Source organism: Seriola lalandi, unplaced genomic scaffold (assembly GCF_002814215.2).
Source record: "Seriola lalandi dorsalis isolate HSWRI2012SDOR001 ecotype SW California unplaced genomic scaffold, Sedor1 jcf7180002053896, whole genome shotgun sequence".
In the NCBI taxonomy this organism is placed as follows: domain Eukaryota; kingdom Metazoa; phylum Chordata; class Actinopteri; order Carangiformes; family Carangidae; genus Seriola; species Seriola lalandi.
In genome coordinates, this window is record NW_019524449.1 from 221,417 (window position 1) to 240,403 (window position 18,987).

Consider the following 18,987-nt stretch of genomic DNA (forward strand, 5'->3'; position numbering starts at 1 on the left):
GAAGCTGTGTCATCGGTGTTCACTAAACAAACGCCTCTGGACATCTGTGGCTACCAGCACCAACACCCATGGTTTCCATGGCAGTCTGACAGATGGTCAACAAACATGAAGAAAAAAAAACCTCTCTTCCTTTTTTGCCTTTCTTAATTTAGAAGTTTTCCAACCCAGTGATCCTTCATGCTACCCAAATACCTCACGTAAAACCAGTAGCGTGTTAGAGGACAAATCATGGACCAACATGAAGGTGACCTTGTTAATTCCAGACATTTTATTTATTAATTACAGATTCCATCACAATCTCAGTCTCCTAAACGCTAGTTGTAACAGATGACATTTTTTACTAGCCAGTAGTTTGTAATCTGGTAACAGCTGAATAAGTGACTTTTTTTCTTTCTTCTTTATTGTATTAGCCACGGTCAAAAAGATGTAAAGCTCCTTCATTTCTCATTGATGCCACAATATGAATGACCCACTTTTTGCAAGTGGTCTTCCAGTGTTTTTCTCTTATAAATTGGAAAAAAAAGGATGTTATGTTAAAATACACTAAAATACCATGATTCTACACAGGATATCCATGTTCCATGTGTTCCCCAAATGGGGCCATGAGGTTCATGATGACACATCAACCCTGTATGAACTGAACTGAGAGAGATAAAAATGGTGTGAGGAGTGAGTAAGAACAGAAAGAAAGAGATAAAGAGAAGTATGATGAGGTATGGTGTTCATGATGACAAAGCAGGACAGGCGGGGAGTATTGGAGTACTGGAGTGCAGTTCATGATCAGGGACGATGCAGTTCGGTGAGGTAAAGAGAGAGGGGGTGGGGGTGGGGGGGTTAAGTGCAGAGGAGAGAGGGAGGACAGACAGAACGATAGGGAGTAATCTTATCTTAGCCTATGTATCGCAGTGGCCTGCTTTCATGCACATGGGGGAGGTGAAGTTCTTTATTGCACGCCAGGAATAGTCAGATTGAGTCCTATACTGAGTTTTATCTAGGTGAAGAGATATCTCTACAATAATTCTGTACTGTTTAACTTTTACTTTACTTACTTTATTACTTCATAGTACTGCTACTGGTATTGTAAACAGAGCACATACTACAGCAGAACAAGCTGTAAACAAGTCATTAGCATATTACTCTACATTAATGGTAATCTGATGAATGTAAGGCCAATATTCATTCTCCTTTTTGCTCTGTTTTTGGTCTCTACCAGCCCCTGAGGGAAACATCTTATATTTGATCCGTTCTTGATATCAAAATATTTATTGGTGCAGCTTTAAATCAAGAAAATATTGAATTGTAATGTCACATTGATGCAATTCCTCACTCTTGATTTTCTTCATCAATCAACGATAAAGAGAAATTCCATTTTTGTTAAAAGACTGAGCGATTCATTACATTAATTTTTTGAGACACGAAGTTAACATTTTGAATGAGTTATTCAATATGTTTTGCAGGTGAAATTAAGTGTGTACTTACTGCTTTGAGAAATTTAACTGCAATAGGTAAACTGTAACAGAAGATGAGGAACTATTTATGATAATTTACAATAAAAGGAAGTTAATCCACTTTGAACTGAACGTCAAAAGGGATGTTATGCTCAATAACAACACCCAGGAGAACACAAATCATTTGCTCACCAAATACCTACTAGGAGCAGGGTGGATTTATCATTACAGATCAGTTTTGGATCAATAAAATAATAGACAAATTACATTAATACAATAAGGTGATGTGTGCACGTGCTATCCCTACTGACAGACGAACATTCCCACTGAGGGCAGGACACATCTTGGACATTTATTGCCCATAATGCAGATTTAATCTCTGCCTGCATGGCTTGATTTATTGACATGACTGTAAACTTTATACTTTAGTGCACACACACACACGCACATGCTCACACACACACACACACAGCTTTGAGCCCACATCTGTAAACACAAGCGATTTTATACACTTGGAATCGAACAAATAGTGTATGCTAAAGATACACATGCACAGCCACTTAACAATAAATGCACTTGTACTAAACACACACTCGTCCATACACACTTCTGACTCCTTCCCGTCTCTCACTTATTTTCAGTCATTAATTTCTTCGTCTTTTCATGACGCAAGGCGATAATAAAAACTGAAGCACTGTTTTTCATTAATACCTCTCTGCAACAACCTGACATTCTCTATATGAGACGTCTTCCAGAGGAATGTGAGGGAAAACACTGGCACAGATTCCAGTTGTGGTTTACGTGGTTTAAGCAGAAAGGGCAACATGCCAACACCCTCTGCACCTGTGTCTCCGCCCAGAAGTTTTGGAGGGAAATAATTTGGCTCCTGTTATGTTGCTGGTTGAACCAGTTTGGTTGTTAGTGCTTGTTGCAAAATCAGCTCCCCTGGTGTGTTTGTGTGCATGTTTTCTTTAATTTTTTTAGCTGTGGAATTCAGGATACTCGATTCCACATGCTAAATCAAAGCTAAAAATAAAGTTAGCAATACTTCAACTGACAAACTGGCTACTTAAAATGAAAGATTTTGTAAACTCATGCGAAGGTTTAAAACTGGTAAACATTATTTGTGGTCAGCGACAGGGAAAAAAAGTCACATTGGCAGGGAGAATATCGTAAAATACACAAAATAAAAAAACGGAAGACAAGTGCATGTATTTTTGTACAAAGTTGTCAAGATAATGCCTTATCCTTTATGTGTTAAAGGCTGGAACAAAATACTAGAGATCTAGGGTTTTATGAGAAAATGATTGGGACCAGTGACCTCTGTCTTAGTGATGATTCAACGGAGGCTATTAATCACAATGCAGTAATTGTGTAAAATATTTTTCCCCTTTCATTTCCTCCGTCACCAGCTGCTAGTCTGCGGAGGGGAGGAGGATAAAACAGGATCTGCAACAGTGAGTTCCACATTTTCATGACTACACAGTTTTTTTTTTTTAAAGCTGAAAAGCATTGTGTGTGTGTGTGTGTGTGTGTGTGTGTGTGTGTGTGTGTGTGTGTGTGTGTGTGTGTGTGTGAATGTGTGCGTGCGTACTTGTGTAGTAAAGTTACAGCCACGCCCTTGTCATAGTAAAAATCACACACATCCATGTACCGCAACCCAAACAAAACTCAACTGCTGTTTTGGCAAGATGACGCTGTGTGCTACATTATCAGCACTTTTAACCAAGAATAAGTTGACTACTGTTACACTTTAAAGCCTGTTTGAGCCATTTTTAAACTTTCTGTCACATGGTAATTTAATAGCTGACAATGTGATGACTTGGCATGTTTTGGAAATGGCGAAGCTGGGCCTTTTAATTTGGAAAGTGAAAGTGAAAAGTGACAAGACGACAGACAGTGTGACAGAGGAAATTGCAGAATTTTGACCATATTGTACATGTGTGGAGTGTATGTGAGTGGCAGCTGTTTCTCCATTATTAATCAGCCATATGTGGCCGCTCAGTATGGAAAATGTTCTGGGTTTTGTATATTTTTGGCAGGGAATCAAACACCTTGCATGTCTCCCACATGTAAAATCCACTGCCTATCCCAAGATTGGCATGAAACTTAAAACACATCTTCTTTTATACTTAATCAGTTTGATCTGATTGCAGTTCTATACAGTTACATCTTATCTTTCACTTGTTGCCTCGCCTCTTATCTCTAAGTATCATGTACTTGTGCCTTGTGTATCACCTTAAATGACTTTCATGTTGTAACTTTCGGGAGACCTGGAGAGATCTCCTGCTTCAGACAGCTGTCACAGATAAAAATCTTGTTCTCAGAGAAGCGAGCCTCGGAACTTCATCATGCCTGAGCAGCTGTCAAACAGAAAAGACAAGAGGTAAAGAGTGAAGAAATGACAGAAAGATAGAGCCCTGCTTCACCCTTGAAACTGGAGTTTTTCCAAACCACAGAATGAAACCCCCCCCCCTCATTTTCTAGCTCTATCTCCACATGAGGCTCCACTTGGTCTCTTTAAGCAGGCCCTAATTAGATTAGTGGATTTTATTAGTTGCCCAGAGAACCGAGGAGAGAGGTAGTTAGGTAGACAAAGACAGAGAAAAAGAAAAAGTGGGGGGGGAAGGAAAGAAAATGTGGAATAATCAACCATGTCGTCACTCTTTGATCTGTCTCTCTTGTGAAATATGCTACTCGTCCCCCTCCAAACACTCTTCATCACCCAACATTCAATTGCTCACACACACACACTTTTGCCCTCAGGGTTCAGTGCGGTGAGACCCCGAGCACGCGAACCTGCGCCTGTCTTTCATTTTGCTTTTCCAAAAGCAAACGAGAGAGGTGGAGGCCAAGAGAGACAGAGAGAGAAATTACAAGACGTGCTCCCTACATTCCTTCCAATTTAATGGCCGCTGTAGTATGTCCTGTTTTTGTAAAGGAGCGAATTTGGGCCCCTATACTCTCCACGATTTCCTACCAGGAGATGACTTATGGCTCGGTGGTTGGAGCGTGTGAGGGGTACACTTTCAAAAATGTTAGGGTGTCAGTTTTTGTGGGTTGAAACATTACCTGAAGCTCATCAGTCGTCTCTGGGTTTTCAACCTGCACAATTTGGACAAGCAATCATCAAGATGTGGTGGATTAGTTTCAGTATCTGCTATCAGTTATTTTGGGAGATGCATTACCATTTTTTTTTATTTTTCAAATGATGATTAATACATCACATGCTCATGAAAAAACAGGGGAAAAAACTGTCCAGTTTGTGTTTTGTTTGATTGTAAACGGTGAAAATAAAGTGAAAGCATGTTTATTCACTGTGTTCATGTCGTGCACGGCGGCTTCCATCTGTTGTTTTTCATTTTTCCTTGCTTGACCCTGAATGAATATTATTGATGGCTCGGGAGAGATGCCTTGTTTGTGTTCTCATCACTGTGTTTTGCATTTAGCTTAGCTTGATTGTGTCCCCAAAGTGATTTTGTATTAAACAAAAGTGCTGATATGATATGCCTCAAACAAATTTGAGAACACATGTTGGTTTAATGATGGTTAAGATTAAATTTATGGATTAATAACCACACCTTCATGGGGAATAGAGCTACTGCAAGTGATCTGATTTATTTTTCTTAAAGTAGCTATGATTAATATTTTCAAAATAACAACTGATCAAATGACCATGTATAATGTGAAAGGGATTGCTTACAGTGACGAACCCAAAGAGGGAAAAAACCATTCCTGCAGTTTCCCTCAGCTCTACAGAGCGTTGTAGAGTCTTTCAGCTCATTGTTTTGGTTTTCCAGCCCACAACTTTACTGTTTTGGTTCGCTCTGACTGCTCTCATAAGCATCAAGGCAGCTGTTTTCAGTTCAAACTGCCTACCACCAAGCAGGAGACAAACAAAGTTAGCAACTAGCTGGTAAACATGATGTAGCATTTAGCAACTAAAGAGAAGAAAGTTTTTCTCAGGAATTAGTCGAGACAAAAAAGGTGCTAAAAAAGAGTTAGAATTGGGCTTACATTCATCAGGTGGCCAGAAATAACTTTGAGTAGATGCCAGTTGCTGTTTAATCAATACTTTGCTTTGTATGTTTGAAATTAATCTGAAAATTGTGATAAACCATTTGTGTAACAAATTTTGATGCAACCATTTTGTTAAAATTCTCACATCGTTTTCCCTTCTTACTTAAAACAAAAAGTAATCGATTCCTTTCACATATTAATATATTTTGATGAAACTGTGGTGTGTTCATGAGCGTATGTGCGTTCCCATACAGATTTATTTCCACACAGATTTATTTTGAAGAGATGAGATCATGATGTGGATTAACCAGGACCATTTTCTGCTTGAGAGCCAGCCTCTGCATGGTCACATCTGAAGGTGTAAGTTGTGTTTCCGCTTCAACAAGGCACACACAGTGCCCTGATAAGATCTCCACCTGTATCTCTCCCTTCATCTACCTTCTCTATGGCCCACTGACTGCACTCCTGGGAGGAAGACAAACAGTTTGACCGATGACCTTGCGTTACTCCAGAACCTTTGAAGTGGACCAGCAATCTGCCCAGAGGTGGGTAGGTTTCTTAACAACACTGGACATTGGAGAGAGAGTAGTGATCAACCCACTCCCTCCTTTTATAGATTGACCTAGATTAGAAAAAATAGCCTCCCTCAGGGCTAATGACATGATGGAAACGTGATTTAATGAGAACCGTCCCAATGACTGACCATCAGTTATTTAAAGGCATTAGCGGCCTTACTGGCTGAACATCTTGAAACAACTGGTATGTTCCTTTTTTTTTTTTTTTTTAATTTCAGTGAAACCTTGAACTACATTTCAAAGATGCTATCAAAAGAAGTGGAAACTACTTTGGATAGGAGAGAATTTTTCTACACATCTTAAAGGCACCATGTGAAGTGACAGAAAACTGAGTGGATTTCTTTCCACATATAACATTTGGGGAGCAGATTTTTTTTTTCCTTTTTTCCTTTTGTGCCTTTTCCTGGTACATTGCTACATTTCATGGCTTGTTACTGCCGCTAAGTGTCAATCAGGGGAATACTGTGAAATCGAGGGATGTCATATAGTCCCACTTTTCTATTGATAGACATGGCCTGTCTCTAAGGTAAATGTGAGTTAAATATTTACATTACATAGGGCAGTTAAAGGTCCCAAGTTGTAGAAAGTGAGATTTACATGTCTGTATAAATACTGTGAAAGTGTTAAAGCACTCAATCCACAGAGAAATGTCTTAAAAAGGAGTCGTCAGGACTTCCTTTAATTTTGTGATGTCACAAGTCACAGTAGAGTCACCGCCCTCAGCTATGCTGCCAGCATTGCCCACCCAGGCCCAGCCTTCAACCTTTTTTTGTTGTTGTTTTTACTTTAACAACACAACACCAAGCAATCATTCCATCACTGAGCTAGCACAGCCTTCCCAAGCATAGTAATATTAGAGAGGTGTATTTTTTCTGAAATATTGAAGCATTTTAGGTTGAATTTGACCATCTGTTTGGCTCATTTCAAGTCTCACTGACACTGATGACAATGTTGACCAGATGTGAAACTATATTGAGATGGTTTTGGGTACTTGAGACCACAAATATATCTTCTTATAGATATCAAAAGCTCAAATAAAACACTGGAAATGTGTGAAATATGGGACCTTTAACAAATGGGCCTAACATGCAAATGATCCAGTCAGATAAGATGTCCTAATGTTACCTGTTCTTTGTGTTTATGGCATGCATGCAACACTGATTTGCATTAACGCCCTCAACAGTCAGCAGGAATGTGTATCATGTCATCCTCATGCTCGTATTTGTCTGTGCCTTTGTGCGAATGCTAGTGGCAGAAAAAAAAAAGCTCCATAGTAACGCAAATATGAAATACCACAGCTTTTTTAAACCTGTATTAATTAATAATTCAATTGGCAATGGAGCAAACTATAAACACAACACTGACATATTATCACCTGACAAAAGTAAGTTAGTTACACATCCAGCAGATACAGAGCAATATTAGCATTCATGTTAAGTCTTGTTTCTGGCCACTTGATGAATTTAAAATTTAACATTCTCTTTCATTTCACCAACTCCTGGGGGAAATATCTGGCTTTTTAGCTGCTAAATGCTCCACTGTGCTCACAGACTATAGTTTATAAGTTTGTTATTTACTCGGAGCAGGGCAGGTTCTGTGCTGTGTCTTTTTTTTGTTGTTGCTTAAAACAGCTGCTGCTGTGTCTAGATTAAAGAGAGTGGTGATGGGGCGTCGTGTGGCGTAGTGGTCTAAGCAGGCGCCCCATGTGTAGAGGCTACAGTCCTCGTTGCAGTTGGCCCCGGTTTGAATCCCGCATCGGACGGCCTTTCGCTGCATGTCATTCCCCCTCTCTCTGCCTCCCCGTTTCCTGTCTCTCTCCACTATACTGTCCAATAAAAGGCATAAAAAGCTTTAAAAAAATTTAAAAAAAAAGAGAGTGGTGACAATGAACTAAAACAGTAAAGTTGCAGACCAGAAAACCAAAACAGTGGGCTGAAAGAAGCCAAAATGCTCTGTGGGACTTAGATGAACTGCGGGTGATAATTTTCTGCGGATTAATCACTATGACACTAGGCACTTTTCACATTACACATAGCAATTTGATCCATTGTTAATTTAAGAATATTAATTAGTGCAGCTTTAAGATGGCCTTTTAGTTGCAGTGTAAGCAATGCTGAGCTTCTTTAAGTGCAGGGAAACAATTCACAGAAACAGAAGGCTCAGTAAATGATACATAAACACTACAAGACAAAGAAACTGATTATTTGTCCTCGTAAGTTTTTTTTCTTGGTGCCAGTACAGATGTGGTTGTGCTGTGTGGTGTCAGTTTGGTGTACGTTTTTGTGAGGAGGGTGTGGCTGCTGTGTAAATCTGTGTGTGCTTCTGGTGGTGAAAATGATAATAGTGGCCTTCTGGTTTTATCAGACCCCAGAAAAGTGTGTAAATGTTAGATTACAGCAGAAGGCACATAAACTCCAGTGCGGAACACAAGATAGGAGAACTGACATAGATAACGTCGAAATCAAATTCATGGTTTCCTTGCAGTGGTTTCCCTTTGCTGAAGCTCTTGTGTTTGATTTAGAGGCTGCTGCTGCCAAACACACCAGTCCTCCCTCTCTTTCTCTATTAATGGCAGAAGTTGCCTGCGAAAGCCAAGACATTCCTGCAGTTGGGTGGTAGGATTTCTGTATTTCTTTCACTCTTTTCTCTCTCTGTCTCTGTGTCTAACTCCTTCTCTCCATTTATCTCCCTTTCTGTTAGACCAGTGAAAAGTTGCGGTTTCAGCTATTTGCTCTTGTTAGCTTTCCTTCTTTCTTTCTCCTTCCTTCCTTCCATCGATTTGCAGGCCTGAGAGAAAGCTGCCTGCCTCTTGTGTGTACGAGTGTGTGTGTGCGTGTGTGTGTTTATACTGCAGCACGGAGCCCTTGGGATGTGACTCAGTGTGCAATCTAAGACAGCCACTATCATAATGACTGCTCATTACCTACCATGCTCTCATATAAAGATATATTTATACACCCGAGGACATAACCTCATCGCTCATCTACATAACAATTATGGCTCATTTTATAGGCCTCTTTGGAGCCATAGAGGAAGCTCAGAATGCACTCAGTTGCAAAAATGGCCTGGGTGACAGACAGGTTGGGAAATTAACAACAGCCACCAGTCATACTCTGGTTAAATTTTTGCAGTGGCCTGTAAGTTTGTCTACCAATCTCTTTGGCAGAAACAACAATAGATCAGTCAGTGGTCCTGTTTTGTTCTGTGTGGTTAGCTGCTATAACAGAGGAAGTGGCGGTAAAACATTAAGATTTACCACCAACTGCGGCCTAAAGCCAAACTATTTGTTGCAATCATCACTAATACTAATGGAGATCAGAGATAACTAAAAGATTCATTAAATATAGTATTAGTGTGCAATGCAGTATAAATGTCATACAATCCATACAATAACCTAGAAATAAGTTAACATTTTTAATTTTCAATGCTAATCATACACATGTCCAGACTTTTTTATGCATTCAGCACTGAAATTAATATTAGACACAAATGTTCATAGTTTAAGTCTCCAAAACTTTAGTTTAAATACCTGTTTTTTCTCTATAACATTTAATATTCATATAACACACACACACACACACACACACACACACACATATATATACACACAACTAAAGTTTTTTGGGGAAAAAATCATACTTATAAACTACTTGGTAAGAGTTTAACAGTGACATTGTCTTTTTCCAACAGAGTCTGACCAATCTCAAACAAGTGAGAGGAGTAGACAGAAACCAAAAGAAATCTAGCATGAAGTAACCAAAATTATTCTAACATTGGCAGAAAATGTTGTGTTTGTATAGAAACCCATCGCTCTTAATAAAAACTCCTGAAATACAGGATTTAGAGCGCAGTCAGTTTGTTATCCTTGCTCCTTTGTCTTTTCTTGATTGTCTAGTGTCATCACATTTGCAGATGATCCACTATTCTTTATTCCTGCCATAGATCTTAAATGTTGTCCAAAAACTATAATAATCAAATCAGAGAGCCACACTGTTGCACTAGCTGACATGTTGCAGCATTATCATGAACATGTCCTGCTGCAGTAGGTATGCACACACATCAAGGCCTGGGTTATAGTCTGTCAGACCTTGTATGTAAGATGTGTTGTCTTGGCCACATCAGATATCAAAAGTATTTATACCTGAACCAAACCACCACAACTCAGAAAATAATCCTCAACAAATACACCATTTCTCTTGTTTGAGTAGAAGTAAATGCGCTTGTGGCTGACATGCTGGGGGAAGTCAGGAAGTGTTCAGACTTACACATAGTTGGTTTTGGTCTTTTGATGGGGTTTGTTGACAATAAGAAAAAATATAGAATATTGAGAACATTATTCTTTCAGCAACAATGAATTGTCTGCAATAATTCTGTCCGCAAAGCAGTAGGTGAGTGACAGCTGTAACCTGTGTGACCGGGCTGCTTATAGAAGTAAGCCTTGTTCTAGACAGAAAACAACAGGCTCTCTGTGCCAAGCTGAACACACACACACTGAATACAGATAAGAGATGTCAGTTCTTGTGAACAGTGTAAAGAGCAGATATGATTTAAAAGACTGTAAAACCACACATCAGTGTTGCTTTTATCTTGGCCCAGCTATGGTATTCTCAACTACTATCACCAGTGTAAACACAGCTCAGGTTACAGGTACAAAAATGCATGTGCAAATTTACACTATGAGCAAAAGCTATATTTTTAATTGGAGAGATAGCTACACATGGTTGTAACCGTCTGGAAACCCACTATCACAAAGGATGGAAGCCAACCTACCTGTCTGGTTTCAAACTAAATGTTTATTCAAGATTCAGCTCTCCCAGATCAAGCAGTTGATAACAACAAAAAATATAATAATAATTCAAATTCAATTCCAAAAATCTCTCTGAGAAGCGCTTTTTCCTCATGGCTGTGAAAGAATTGGCATTGCTGCTGGTAAGTAAAACATTGGCAGCTTATAGTAGAAAGATAAGCAAATGTGTAATAAATTGTAGGATAAGTCAACATACTGTAATGCAGAATCAATAGCTCAAGGACAATAGGGAAATCAAGAACATACAGAGAGTTTCCTTCAAAGAATGAGCTTCAAAATGTTATAAAAATCAGAAATGAAATCCTAGGAAAAATCAGATTCTGTCACTTATGACACAGCTCATATAATTCAGGAGAAATGAAAGAACTGGAGACTTTATCAGAGACAAACAGTTGCTGTCATTAATACCTAAACTTTGAACTCTGCACATTACCAAAAATAACATGGAGTTAGATTTTTCATCCATCTGTCAGTGGTTTGTGTACGGCAGACTGCTTTTTGGGCCAGTGCACTTGAGGCAAGCCCAGCATACATTTGCTTACATGTGATCCCAGAGCTTAATTACAGTTAATAGTTGACCAATAAAGCCACATTACAGCTTATCAGAGGCTACATGCATCATCATCAATCATAAAAAAAAAGTCAGCCATTTGGTTTGCTTTTTGGATTAGTGCTCGCAGGTGTGTCATGTTGACTTCACTGAGGATTAATGTGTGTGTGTGTGTGTGTGTGTGTGTGTGTGTGTGTGTGTGTGTGTGTGTGTGTGTGTGTGTATGTATGTGCGTGTGTGTATGTATGTGTGTGTGTGTGTGTGTGTGTGTGTGTGTGTACACATTTATCATGAACAGATGGTTAATGTCAAGAGGAGAGACAGGCGGCTGGTGCTGCCCATGTTGATTTGTTTTCCTGACTAGTGATATAATAATATCATGCAATTCTTAACTACAAACAGATTTTTATCTTTATTTTTCACTTGGTTTAATGTGGTTACTTTGGAAACCCTTGAACTGTCTGAAAACAATTCAAATAAGTGAAATATTTTTGTTTATTTGTGAGAAAAAGAACTCAGGATGTGACATTTTGCTTGTGGTTTAGCAGCAGACAGACATGTCGCTTTCTCTCTCCACTCTCTCTCTCTCTCACACACACACACACACATACACACACACACACAACGTGGTTCACCATTTCAAGCGTGGGTGCAGGTTTTGCCTTGTTTGATCTGATCAATGCCAAAAGTCATCGGATGTCCTCTTTGCAAGTGTTGCTTGGTTCAAAATGTTAATCTCTAGTCTCTACATAAAAGCGCTGCTTCAAGAGTGGGTGGGAAGCGGTACCTCTTGGCAGTGTTTATGTGTGTGTGTGTGTGTGTGTGTGTGTGTGTGTGTGTCTGTCTATGTTTGTATACGAGTGTGAGAATGTAAGAGTGAGAGTGCATGGGGCTGGTAAACGTGTGGGTGATTGGTGATACCACAGAAAAAAGAAAAAAAAAAAAACAATCTGCAGACGCCTGTCTTCTTTCTTTCTCTTCTTTTTTCTCACACCCTCAAAAACCAAACTCCAAATCTCCTATTTCCAAAATAACGTCTTTACCTGTGTCTGTCCATCTCTCACCATGCAGCAATGCATCTCCCACAAATGGCACACAACAAGCAACAATTAGCTAATAACCTACATATACTTCAGGATTGTCAAGGCTGTGCTGTATTTAAAATGTTGCAAGTTGAATCCCTGCAACAGCGAAGTTGTCCTTGAGCAAAACTCACTCATTCTATGATTTGTAAAACATAAAAGCATCAGACAAAAGATGTGACATACCACAGCTCACCTTTTGCTGCGGTTAATCACTCATCAAGAAAACCGCCTCCAATACCTATTTTCAACTTAGCAAACCAGTCACTATGACTAATGCTCATCTTCTCTCATAGCAAAATGCTGATACAAATCAACAGCAGCATGGAGCCGAAGCTGCAGATGTGGAGTTTTCACATCTGGAATTCATCTCTCCGGGTAAACTGAGACAGAAAGGATAAATGTGGGCAGTTGAAGTGAACGGGATGCGCTTGCCTCTCGCTGAACTGGACTCCCAACTGTGGTTGTGGTTGCACTGGGCAGCTCCCAGGCCTGAGTGTGGGTTGTGTTTGTGCATGTGTAACTACTCCTCTGAGCTGATGTTGTAAGTTAAAGAGTATTTTCAACATTACTGTTTAAGGGTGTAACAAAACTTTCCAAGGTAAAACAGGCCCAGAAAATGTGATTAATTATCTTATGGTTAATATTGTTTGAGATTTAGTCTGGTTTTTAAAGATAAATCATGTTTAGAATGTATTCTATCTACTGCTGTGGATAAGTGGTCAGATATAGATTATGTAACATCACACCGGGATGTTTACAGTGCAGCTACAATGGAAATTTATAGCAGAAATCTTTTAACTATCTGATACAACTCTAAACCTCAGGGTTTTTCTGCAATTTCCTGAGAACAGCATAGCAATAGCTTATCTGAAGACACCATAGTGCACAAAAAAACTCAATCATACTTTCTCACAAGCTTGCAAGCAGACCTAAAAAACCTGCTCTTCTGCTGTAATTATGTTATCGCTTACCGTTTCTCTTTCCACCTACATGTAGAAATCGTCAACTCGATGCAACAAGCACATACCAATTGTGCTGCGGTGGTGATAGACATTCTGGGAAACAATCTGACAGGAGGTGTTTCAAGGATATATGCTTCAAAAGAAATCTGGTGGGTATAGACTGAAATATCTCAATCATCCCCAGAAAGAAGAAATACAGTTTTATCCATTTCCAGCTGTTGCTAAGAGTTCATGGCTTTCACCCATGAGGGCTTCAGTAGATTTGTCACTCAGCCTCGGGTCATACATTTTTACACACACACACACACACACACACACACACACACACACACACACACACACACAAGTTGGTCTACCCTGGAGGAGGTCAATTCTCTGAAGTAAGCAACATGCTTGCCAGCAGATTCAGATTCATCACCCACTGCGAACCTGCGGCCTTTCACCTACAGTATCCTTTCTTACCTGTTTATGCTTTTATATATAGGGACAAGACGAAGAAATAAAAATGGAAAAACGTGGAAGGGGAAAGAGGAGACTGAGATGATGTATGAGACAGTGTCACCCTGGTGAGCCACAGCAACTCTCGGTCTAGCTAAGGAGTTTGAATATGTATGCAATCAGAAGAAGTTCATCATGGGAGGGTTAACTCTGGGTCTATGGTCACAGAAAATTACCTTGGACAAATGAACCACATTACAAGTGAAGTACAGTACATTTTTCATTATTAAACACTTTGATGGTAGTTCTCTGGAACTAACTGATGTTTAAAAGGAGCTAGTTGTAAGTTTTGCTATTACTACATAGCCTACATGTTTTCTTACCAGTTTTGCCAAGAGCATCAGCCATTGTTGTAAATATAACATGCTCTCTGAGCAGTGTTGCTTCTTCAGGGAAGACTGGACTCAACAGTGACTCAGTATCGGAAAGTGAACAGACAGCCCAATCGGGCTGGAGCTAGCTGGCTAGCATGCTAACTTCAGTACAAGAAAAGAAGTGATAGAAGTAGAAGCAAAACTTTGAAACACTGGAGACAGCTTTTGGTGAGTAAAGTGATGAAGTTTGATGTTGAACTCACAATTTTTCTTCTAGACTAGCAAGTAAACAGCTGTTAATGCTAATGTTGGTTACGTAGCAATAGCAAAACATACCATAACATAGCTCCTTTAACAATCATGGAGAGGTTTCAAACTAGTCCTTTCTAGAAACTGCATAATCAAGTGACAATAATGAAAGCTTGATTTGAAAATAATATACTGTTGCCCATAAAGTTGGAATAATTTTGTTTTCAGACACAATCCTCTGTTTATTCCTATTTAAATGCATCAGTAATCACTTTTGACCAGGTGCAATGATTACACTATGTGTCCCAATTGCCCAGGTGAAATGAAATAAATCACATTGTCACAATCATTTCATGGAAAGAGGTAAAAAATATTTTATTCCAACTTTATGAGCAACAGTGTATATGAATATGCACTGTGGTGGTTTCCTATCTCATGAGACTTTCAGGTCGCATTAGTATGATTTTCATACTACAGTGAGGTGAATGGAAACAATTGGCTGGAAGAAAGGTAGGAAATCTATGTAAAAACTTCTGGCATGTTTTGCTAAAAATGTTTGGCAGTAACATCAAGTAATCATGACTTTAAAGTTAATCTTGCCCTCTCCGTAGAAGAGAATCATTTCCCTGCTGCCTTCATTTAGGGATTTAGCCTTTAACATTTGCCTTCTCAGAGGGTCATGACCCAAACTCACCCAATCACACATTAGTGGAGTTTGGTTGCCCTCACCCTGAACCTGTGAACGCTGATACTTCCTGCAGCCACACGTCTGTCCTCAGGTCAAACATTACTCACTGCCAGAAAATCCCAGCTCAGGGGTCAACTGTTCACAGATCATCTACGGTCAGTTCTCCTTTCAGACTTTTTCACAAGTTGCAAACACTTTGATGTTATACACCGACAGATACAACCACAGAGTCATCTTGGCAGTGTGGAACAGCCTTTCAAATACGTCATTAATATAATATCACATCACAGTCAAAAAGATAGCTGATCTAGCTATTTCTCACCAAAGTCAAAGCATGAGCAGCCATTATGGAGGTCAGCAAACCAAACTTCTCACAAAATACATGCTCACATGCGCTAATCTGCATTATTTCATGAAGTGTTTACACACACACACACACACACACCAGCGTGCAGACACACATGTAATGTCTGGGTTTGACACACACTCCTAAGAGTAACATTGTGGCTGGCTATGGCTCACGTGCCCTCCCTCAGCTGCCTTAACTGTGATGTATACGTGGAAAAGACATGACCCCAGGTTATTAGCTAGAGCACGAGTCACCTCAGCAGTTGATCGTTGCCTTATTTCAGCCGGGTTGTTCTTCCTTCCTCTTCTCAAGACACACGTCATCGAACCCTTGGGGCCAGATGAAAGAAATCAAAGACATGTGACCCGCAAAGAACAGAAGAGGGTCTAGGATGGTGTTCATGTGTGTGTGTTGGTCTTAAAAACGCAAGAGAATATTTCCATTGCATGAATACAATGTGTTTATTCTAGAAAAAAAATTTAAAATATACTGTACATTTATTTTATACTATATCTAAAATACAGCAATCAAAGTTATAATCCCCAAGAAACCATTTTTATGGCCTATTCACTGTATTTAGATTCTGCAACCACCTCTGTACATAGTTTTTCATTATTAGTGATGGACTCCATACCCAAGCTGATTTTAAATTGCCCTCCAGCATTACTGTCTGTGATTGTATGTCATTGATATCAGCCTCACTGTTGACTGTCTTTACTGTGTTTCAGAGCTGTATTAACTGCCAATCCAACCCAAACATTTCCTACTGCTGCTGCTTCACATTAAACACATTCAACCAGTGAAACACAGGGTGGCTTTTATTTTGAAGTACTCATCGGAAACATAATGAGGTAAGCGCTAACCATGACTGTTCATTAAAAAATGCCTCTACAAAAACAACATGAGTTTGTTTGGCGGAGCTGTAAATAGATGCGACACTTGCTCCTCTGTTTCTGATAAAAACAGTGTGCTCCCCTCTCTATTACACTCCCTATTACCACTGGCAACTACGAACCAACCTGAAACCTTAAGGATTTCAACTTGAAGCAGCCTGTCTGTGAAGGTGGATAATATTAAATTTTAAACCCTGCCTGTTTGCACAGAAAACTCACAGTACTCAGTGTTTTTTCTGTCCTCTCTATTGAAGAACATTTGAATGCATTAGCAGAGAACACAGCAGGCCTGCACTGTCTTGGTGACCCCTGCTGCAAGGCAAACTAAACACTCCAGCACTGTAGCAGCAGGCCAGCCAGCATCTGAGGTCACACAGCCAGGCTGCATGAGTCACACAGCCCAGAGCAAAACCAAAATGTGTAAAAACTTCACATTGGCAGATTAGTTTGTTTACATCCTGCACTGGACGTGATTTGGCCAGGCTGCAGCGAGACACAGCCAAGGAGCCTGTCCTCTCTTCTCTCTCTTTAACCCTCTCCTTCTCTGCTGAAGTCCATTTTCTTTCCTTCCTTCCTTCCTTCTTTTCTTTCTTCCCTCCTAAGTCTCTCCACTTCATCTCTCCCACTCTCACCGCTGCCAAGAGCACATGACCATGAGGCAGAGTGAAGTGGAAAAATAAAGCAGCCCTGCCCTTGTAAAAATTAAAAGTAAAAAAAAAAAAAAAAAAGAAAAAAAAAGAAAGAAAAATCAGACAAATTAATAACAACACGAAACAGATGGGGAAGTTGTATTTCCAGAATAAAACAAGACATTTATAAAAAAAAAAAAAAAAAAAAAAAAAGAAACACTCCTTTTCTCCCCAGCAGAGTTTGCCAAGTTATGAGCTCATACTTTGTAGGTCCTCTGCTGAATATCTATTCATAGCGTCAGCTCCAAGATGTCAGACTTTTATGACCCATTTCTCCTCTCGTTATCTGCAGCAGCAATTAGGGGCCTGCTAATTTAACGCTGGGAATATGGAAGTGCTTTCCTGACTTGGAAGGAAACTCAGGACAGCTCACAGTGAACTGGTGCGCACAGGGACGGGTTAAACTCTTCATACGTCTTGAAACATATAGTAGAGAGTGCTAAAAGTCAGCATGAGCTCACGGCTTATGTGTGCATGTTTTTCTCAGTACAACGATGAACAGGGTCAGTCTAGGGTAAGACAAACAAACATACACAGAGACGCCCACACTCTGTATGGGCCGCGGTTTTGAGGTCATGCCTGGCACCGCTCTCTGAAATCCATTGAAGTGGTGATGTCATATCTGCATCATCTATTACCTCTATTCCTGCACCACCTTGAGGTCGAAGGTTTATCTCATTCCCTCACACTGACCGCCCCTTCGGGAGTGTTTAACCCTCTAAATCAAGAGCCGCATTTTAAATCAGTTGCAACCTTATTTTGAAAAACAAAAACCCACTAAAGTGTCAAACTTTTTTGCTTGACCATCATGTATAGTAACAAAAAGATAGGCACCAAGAGGGATTGCAGCTTGCTTGCACTGAACAATGCCGATCATGACCCTTTTTAAAGACTCTGCACTTCCACACAGGTGATTTGAGTTGTAGCTAATTAGACCTCTGCTCAGGTTGGAGCTGAACTAATGAGTGAAAACACCTGTGAGGATGAACAATGGCTGTGCGTGGCTTTTAATAGATATCTTAAATCCTAGATTAAGGATTAATACAGGCTCACAACTGCATATTTGACAGATAGTGAGTCTTAAATTCAAGTTGTGTTTTGTTTTTCTACTTGCAGGGAATACACAGCATGTCTTCATCTCCTCTGCCATGCTTTCTACAGACCATCAACCTCAAAAAAATGTCTGCCGCGCTCCGATTCTGTTGACTGCCATTCTGTTCTGAGTCAGTCGGGACTAGCAGGTCGTTTGCTTTACATGCACACAAAGCAAACAACATGTAATTGCAACCTCCTGAAGGTTCTGGGCCCTGGTAGACGCAGAAAAGCCACATCTTTATCTGAGAAGCTGGACTTCGTCATTGTGTTGTGTTTTGCTGTGGTGAAGGATTCAGAAAAATAATTGGTCACAAATATACATTTTCACTAATGCTAGTGAAATTGCCCCTCTATACAGTAGAGATAAAATTTGAGCACTTAGCTGATTTTGCTTTTTTGAAACGGCATCTGCTTCATATGTTATTTTCATTTATACTGGAGCTGGAAACCTGAGAAAATGAAGAGGAAATTGGTATTTCACTGACCGGAAATCACTGTCGCTTCTAACAAACATCAGCTAAATGTCATGAGCCAGTTAAATGTAAAAAAAATTTTCCTTAAGACAAAGACTTGATTTAACCAGAGAAGAGAGGGTCATTATTTGTCCATTTAATGGAGTCTACCTGCCATATTCTATGTATGATTCCTGACTGATGTAGCAAAATGGAAATGTACTTGGAGGCTCTCCATGTACGTTTGTGTTCATTTGATTTACACTGTCAGTATGCATACTGCACGTGTAGAGGTAGCCAAAAGGTTGGTTTT